Consider the following 7172-nt stretch of genomic DNA (forward strand, 5'->3'; position numbering starts at 1 on the left):
ACTAGCTTTTCAAAGCACGGTTTGCAAATGCCTTAAGTGGTTTTCCTGGAGGCAGAGCCTAAGATGGGGTTGTTCAAGGCAGTGCTCTGTGAAGAAAACCTTTAAGAAAGAATAGGAAGCAGGATAGGATAAAGATGTGGTTTTAGGTAAAGTCTAGCTTCAGCCTCATCCCTGAAGCAGAAATGGCAATCCAGGGTCTCTCCCATCTTTTGGCAAGGGGGCTAGGCTTTTGCCTCTCCATCCTGTGAGTCACTGGGTACTAACTTCAGAGAATGGGGATACATAAACAATAGCCAAGGGACAATCTTACAGAGACCTTAACAGTAGAACAGATAACCAGTAGGGAATGGACACACTGAAATTGGTAAAAAGGAATCCCAGGAGATCCCCTGGAGAGATCCATAGCACTGACATCGTCTTTGAGCGTGTTGGAAAGACAGTTGCAGGACCCATCCTAGACTTTCTAGATGAGGATCTGAATTTAACCAAGACCCCCCCCGCAAGTGTTTACATGCTGAGGATTGCAAAGCTACAGTCTAAAGAAGTTTATAGTGTGCGTATGTGAAAGTCTTCAATATCACAACCAACTCAATAAACATTTGTATCAGAAAGGTTAGATTCCTGTTATTCTAGTATTTGGTAAACCACAACTACAGTGTTCCCTTCAACAAAATGGGTAAGAAGGGAACAAATGTTGCCCTAAAAACTACAAATAGGAAAACAAGAAGCAGATGACTCGTTGTAACAGCCCATGGCTAATCTCTGCAGTTTTCTAGAGTTAGAAAGTCTCCAGGTGCTCCCTGGACCATATCAGTAGGACCTGCCATGTGCCAGCAAAACACATGCTTTCCAGGGCCTGGCTCTGGCCTGGTTTTGGAGCAGCCGTGGATGAGCTTCACAAATATTTGTATCCATTTTATTGGAGGCACTGCTCCCTGTGACATGGGGCCAACTGAAAGCTACCAAATGCCCTGGAAAGAGAGATGCAATTTAGAGTTGTGATCTGTAAAATTTTACAGATAAAGCAGGTGGCCAATATTTTGGATCATAGTGTCTGTGAAGTCTGACTTGGGGATTTAGAATGACTGTACTAAAAGATATGAATTCATAAGTCCTCAGTATTTCTTACCAGGCCTTCATACTTTAGTAAGAGTTTAGCAGAAAGAGTAACTGTATTATTCTTACCTCCTGATCACCCAGAAAATTTTCATACTTCATTTAGTAATATTACTTTATTCTCTGCTTCTTGAAAACGAGGTATGCACATGGGAGAGAGGTTAAAAGTATTCACCTATTTCTCATCTCCTTCCTGGGCACATGGTGGGGAGATTATACTTTCCAAAACCATTTGATTTAGATGGAGCCCTAGAGTTAATTCTAGCCAATGGAATGTGAGTGGAAGTAATATATACAACTTTCAGGTTGAAGCATTTAAGAATTTGTGTGATAATCCACATTCCTTTTTTTCACTAATGTAGTGACCTAAAGCCTCCTGTGATATGGAGGTGGTTCAAGTTGAAGAGACAGTCTGGTCATCTAGTTCCCTGGACAGAGGGAAGCCCCACTTAGCTGCACTTGACTTCACATGAGCTTTGTTTGCTGAACCTCTGAGACTTCAGAGTTGATCTGTTGTATAATCTTTTAGTTACCTAGCCCAATTAATAGACTATAAGCAGTCAGTATCATGTAAGTTTTGGGACTAAAATATTAAGATAGTCTAAGAGCCTTGGATTTGGAGTCAGTAGACCCAGGTTCAAATCTTGGCTTGAACACTTACTAGATGTGTGACATTGGGAAAATAAATAACCACCTCTGGTCTTAAGTAATATTAGACTGAGCTACATTAACTCTAAGATCCCTTTTTCCCGATATCAGCATTCTCTAATTCTTTGAAACCCCCATATCATATTTTCTCCTGTTAAATGCTCCTCTCCTACCCATACCCCACTTCCTTAGGAAATGATAGTCATGTTTATCAAGTAGACATACTATGCAAATCCTACAAAGATAATCTTTATAAAGAGTCATGGAATCAGTTCATACCTATAAAAATACAGTATTTTTTATGAAGAAGGTTCTCTCAGTACATAAGCTCTATATATAAGGCCATTCCTTATATTTGCTTGATTTATTCATCTGTCTGATTCATAACAGTGTCTTTCAAAACGCCATCATTATCACATTTAGGGGCTGCCCCCAAAGAATCAGTCATATGAAACAGAACTGCTTTTGCTACCACAAAATAGATGAGTTTCCATCTGGATTTAACCACAGTCCAGTCTCCAACTGGAATACTGGAGACCAATACAGATTGTAGCTGAGAAATTTATTCTTTCTGGAATTGTAGGAGTCACATTGAGCTCTTTGGGCTGTAGGTTGCCACTTAGTAAATTACTTGCATGTAGATTTATTTGGGGGCTTTCACGCTTCTACAAATCCTTTTGTGTCCAAGGCACAATGCTGTTACTGTGACATCCAGTCCTTCCCTCCATAGGTACATTCATTGCCTTTCCTTTCTTCTCTTGCCTTTGACATGTCAGATTTTATGCTACAGGCTTGGATTGCAGTGGACAGTAGTAGTACTTTCTGCATTAAATAAAAAAGACACAAACTCTTAGTTTGAAGTGGAAAAACCCAGCATATTATAAGCTTTTAAAACACTCAGATCTGAATATTGATCTGAGGGAAAATATTAGGGGACTGCAGTAAGGGGAGGGAGAAAATTAGAGTGTGAAGGGAATTATTGCATAGGAATACATACATTGATTATTTCAGACAGTGCCTCGTTCCGGAAATGAATATATCCTCCCTACTTGGGTCACCTTTTCAGAGCTCTTCTGAATTCAGGATGGATTTTCTATCTCACTGCCTGTCTGCTTATGATTTGTCCTCTCTGGGGCTGTTCCAGTGGCTGCCCCACCCCCGCTGCTCCTAGATGAATTGTGCTGGCCCTACTGTGTGTTAGCCACTTCAGAGGGAAAGTCCTTTTGTCCCAACCTTCTTGGGCTTCACAGCTCTAATGCATATTTAAGAGCACCAGAGAACAAAACACTTCCATCTACAAGAAAATGCAGCAGCAACAGCTCTCTTCCTATAGGGCAGACAGAAAATAGATTTTTTTCCCCTCATTTTTTCACAGTGCGTGAAAGTCTGTGAGGACAGACTTTAAAGTGAGACTGCACAAAATATGGGTCGAGTGTTTGGCGGTGGTGTGTGTTGTGGGGGGCGCGCTTATTTGTTTGCATTTGGTCCTTTCATTTCTGTATTTCAAAATTGGATTGGATTGGAAACCTAGCTGTTTCTATGTTGTTCATCCTCCACTGTAGATACATAATAATTATAACTGCTCTTGTAACATGGAACATTTGTCCTATTCACTCATACTGAAAGGAACATTGCTCAAGTTTAGCTGTATGTTTTGCAGGAATTTATTCTCCCCTATTACAGAATTCCGAATTCGATTGAAATCTTTAGAACCAAAGTTTGACCTTATTTTTGTTCTTTGGCTTCAAGCACACTTGTGCCCTGATCTCTTCTTTTCCCATACTCAGCTGACTTGGAAATTATTTTTCTATCTCTACTGCTTCCTCCCACTGTGTATCCCCTATGATGAGTTAGCTGCTTTACCTCTCTTTCTGCGGAGGACACTCTCAGCTTCTCTTTGAAATAAATGATTTTGTTCTGCCCTCCCTGTTGTGTAAACTTTTTACCAAATTCTTTATTTGTCTTTACCTTTTTCTTCCCAATTTCAATCACAATCCAAATTAATTCTACTTTCTTTCTACCCCACTGGCAGTTGTCAAGAATGACAGTAGAACGTGGAGAAACAAAATATTTGACTTACTTTTTGGCTAAGAAAATAAAATGTATGTTTCCTGGGAAAATGGCATTCTTCCCATGCCTTGGTAGCATCAGGGAAGGTAAATGTCATTCCTGGAAACAGTACTCACCAGGATTTTATTTTTGATAACATTTTGCTGATTTCACTTGATGGAAAACTAAAAATAGGGGCATCCTGGGCGGCTCAGCGGTTTAGCACCACCTTCAGCTCAGGGAGTGATCCTGAAGACCTAGGACCGAGTCCCACGTTGGGCTCCCTGTATGGAGCCTGCTTCTCCCTCTGCCTGTGTCTCTGTCTCTCTCTCTGTTTCTCATGAATAAATAAAATCTTTAAAAAAAAAAAAGAAAATTAAAGATAGCCAAAAATGTTTGATAATTCTCCAATCTAGAGGGAGATGGGTTGGGCTCTGTGATTCCTCTCCTCTCCCTCGAGCCTGGCTGGGCTCTGTGACTGCTTAGGCCAAGAGAAGTTGGTGAGAGTTTGGCTGTACCTGTTGTCTGAGAGCCCAGTGCTGAAGAGACCTGTAGCTCTACCTTTTCTCTTACAACACTCACTCTTGGAGCCTACAGTCACCATGAAATAATCCAACTCACCTTGAGCGTGCTGGAGAAGCCATGTGGAGGAGTTCCTTGCAATGTCCCAGCTAAGTTCAGCCTTCCAGCCAGGGCTCCCGGCACACAGAATAAGGCCATCGTGAACCTCCAGCCCATCTGCCAGCCAGTATCACCACCAAGTGATCTTAGTCAACACCACAGAGAGCAGAAGAACCATCCTGTCAAACCATATCCAAATTCCTGACCCATAGAATTCTGGAATATAATAAAATGGTTGTTGTCTTGAGACACTATGTTTTGGAGTGATTTGTTATATAGCGGTTATTTGTTAATAAATGGAACATTTTTAATGTTGCCAGAATTTACCATGGGCTGGTGGATCTCAAGAGATCCTCAGAAAAAACATAGTTCCTCCCTTGGGCCAAGCTGGGGCCAGAGAAGCAGCTGACCATACCTCTTCCTGGTTGCTTGAGCCAAAGGATAACATCCTTCTTAGCCTGAAGCTACTCTACATAATTTGAACTCAACCCATAAATTTAATATGTAAGAAATTTAACTGTCTTTATTTTTCCCAAACAACTTCTGCTTTAAGCTTTTCCTCCATTTACATGTGTCATCAGAGAATCTTTCCCTTTTTCTGGAATCAGCGAACTACAGTCTATGGGCCGCCTGTTGTTGTATTTCCTGCAAGCTTAGGAGGTTTTTAAAAGTATTTTTAAAGAGTTGTTTTAGAAAAGAAACAAGACTTGGCAATGGAGACAAAACATGGCCTACAAAATCTAAACTATTTGGCATCTGACCCTTTACAGAAAAAGATTGCCACTCCTTGGTAAAGACAGGGGTTGGGGTAGTGTATAAACTCCAGGTGTTATGGTTGTAGCCTCTGACATATTTACCTTTCCACTTAGATAACAGACATCAGCTGATGTACAACTTCTTATTGCATTTAGAAGTTTCTTTTGGGTCTTGCAATTCTCCCTGCTATTGCTGCAATCATTTTTGCTACTCCTGCTCCACAATAGGGAAACTCTCTGGGTATCATTCAAAGCTCTCTGTCCCTTCAGTCCTTCTTGGGCTCACAGGTATTTATAGAAACTCCATGCAGCAACATCAAATACTCATAACCTAGACACTGCATTTCTTCTCTACGATATGCTGCTAATACAACATCCTGGTTGGGAAAGGACATACATTTGCTCACACATCCCCTGATCCTATCTGCCAGTCCTGCTTTCCCTCTTTGGGACTCAACCTGGACAAGAAAGGGAAGAGGTCCAGGATGCATTCATTATTTATTGAGTTTTTACCAAATGGCAGGCACTGTGCTAGGCTATTTAGATACACAGTGAACAAAACAAAAAATCCCTTGTCATTCTGAAAAGACAGGCAGACAATAAATAATAGCAAAAAAAGATTAAGTAAATTATCTATATTCTAAAAATATATAGTAAATTATATACTAAAAGTACAATAGAAAAAGAACAAAATACAGTAAGAGCAATAGATTGGGAATGCAGGGTCTCAAGCAGACCTATTGAGGATGTGATATTTTAATAAGAACCTGAAGGAGGTGAGCCATGTAGTTATCAGGGAGAAGAATATTCCAATGTACCCAAGACAGTAGCATGCCTGACATATTTATGATGCAACAGGAGAAAAGCTGGTGTAAATAGAAAGGACTGTGGTCAGAAGGGGACTAGGATATGTGTGTAGAGTCTTGTAATCCTTGCAAAGGTCTTTTTGGCTTTGACTGAGAGTACCACAGGGAGCCTTTGCAGGGTTGTGCACAGAGGAATTGGCCTGATAGGACATAGGCTACAACAGGAAACACTTTGTTCTACTGAAAGCAGATTGGCCTAGGGCAGATGAGGGGCAAGAGCAGAAGCAGGTGCACCTGTTGGGAAAAGCTATCACAATAATCTAAGCAAGACATCATGATTGCTGACGTAAGGTGAAAACAATGGACATGATAGGATGTGCCAAGACCTGCCATTTCCAAGTTTTCAGCTTTTCCCCTTCAAAGATTTTTTAACTTTAGCACAAAATTATTTTATGAACTGGAGGTTTAAAAATCTTCTCTTCGGGATGCCTGGATGGCTCAGTGGTTGAGTGTCTGCCTTCGGCCCAGGGTGTGATCCTGGAGTCATAGGATTGAGTCCCACATCGGGCTCCCTGCATGGAGACTGCTTCTCTCTCTGCCTATGTCTCTGCCTCTCTCTCTCTCTCTCTCTCTCTCTCTCTGTATCTCATGAATAAATAAATAAAATCTTAAGAGAAAAAGAAAACCTATTTTAAAAAAAAATAGTCTTCTTTTCAATGATCACGTGGTCTCTCAAATCTGTGGACTGGGCCCTGAATTGTTGACCTCTCCCTAAAGACCCAGGCTTTTAAATGTCAAAACCTGGAAGGAACCACCTTTTTCTCTGCCATCCAGGGAACATGTCCCTTCCCTGCATCAATGAGCCCCAAGTGGCCTCACTTCACCTTGATATATGAAAGAAAGCAAGGACAAAAGCAAAGCAGGAAAGGTGGGGGGGGGAAGTCATCAATTACTCTTTCAGAAATATCATCACTCCACTCTTGTTTTGCTACATCACAAATAGAGATGACTGTTTCAAGTCATAGTTAGTGTGAGAGAACATATGTCATGAAATAATGTCACTTTCATGGAGCTACTGGTCCCTGGCGATCTTTAGTTGACCACGTGGTAACTTGTGACAATTTAGGCAGGAGAGAACCTATCAGAACTGGGTCAATAAATTTATGCTGGTTCAGTC

General features: G+C 41.0%; 1 long non-coding RNA gene across 2 annotated transcripts; it reads right to left on the minus strand.

The window, feature by feature from the left end:
• Positions 1 to 1217: 1217 nt before the first annotated feature.
• LOC140610022 (uncharacterized) lies at positions 1218 to 4869 on the minus strand. Of its 2 annotated transcripts, XR_012011807.1 has the most exons (4): positions 4762 to 4869; positions 4435 to 4650; positions 3951 to 4168; positions 1218 to 2586 (listed from the first exon to the last, which is right to left on the minus strand). It is a non-coding gene; the product is annotated as an uncharacterized lncRNA (long non-coding RNA). The 2 variants fall into 2 exon arrangements; XR_012011806.1 differs by having other exon boundaries at positions 4435 to 4821.
• Positions 4870 to 7172: the final 2303 nt, after the last annotated feature.

The sequence above is a fragment of the Canis lupus genome, chromosome 19 (assembly GCF_048164855.1).
Source record: "Canis lupus baileyi chromosome 19, mCanLup2.hap1, whole genome shotgun sequence".
In the NCBI taxonomy this organism is placed as follows: Eukaryota; Metazoa; Chordata; class Mammalia; order Carnivora; family Canidae; genus Canis; species Canis lupus.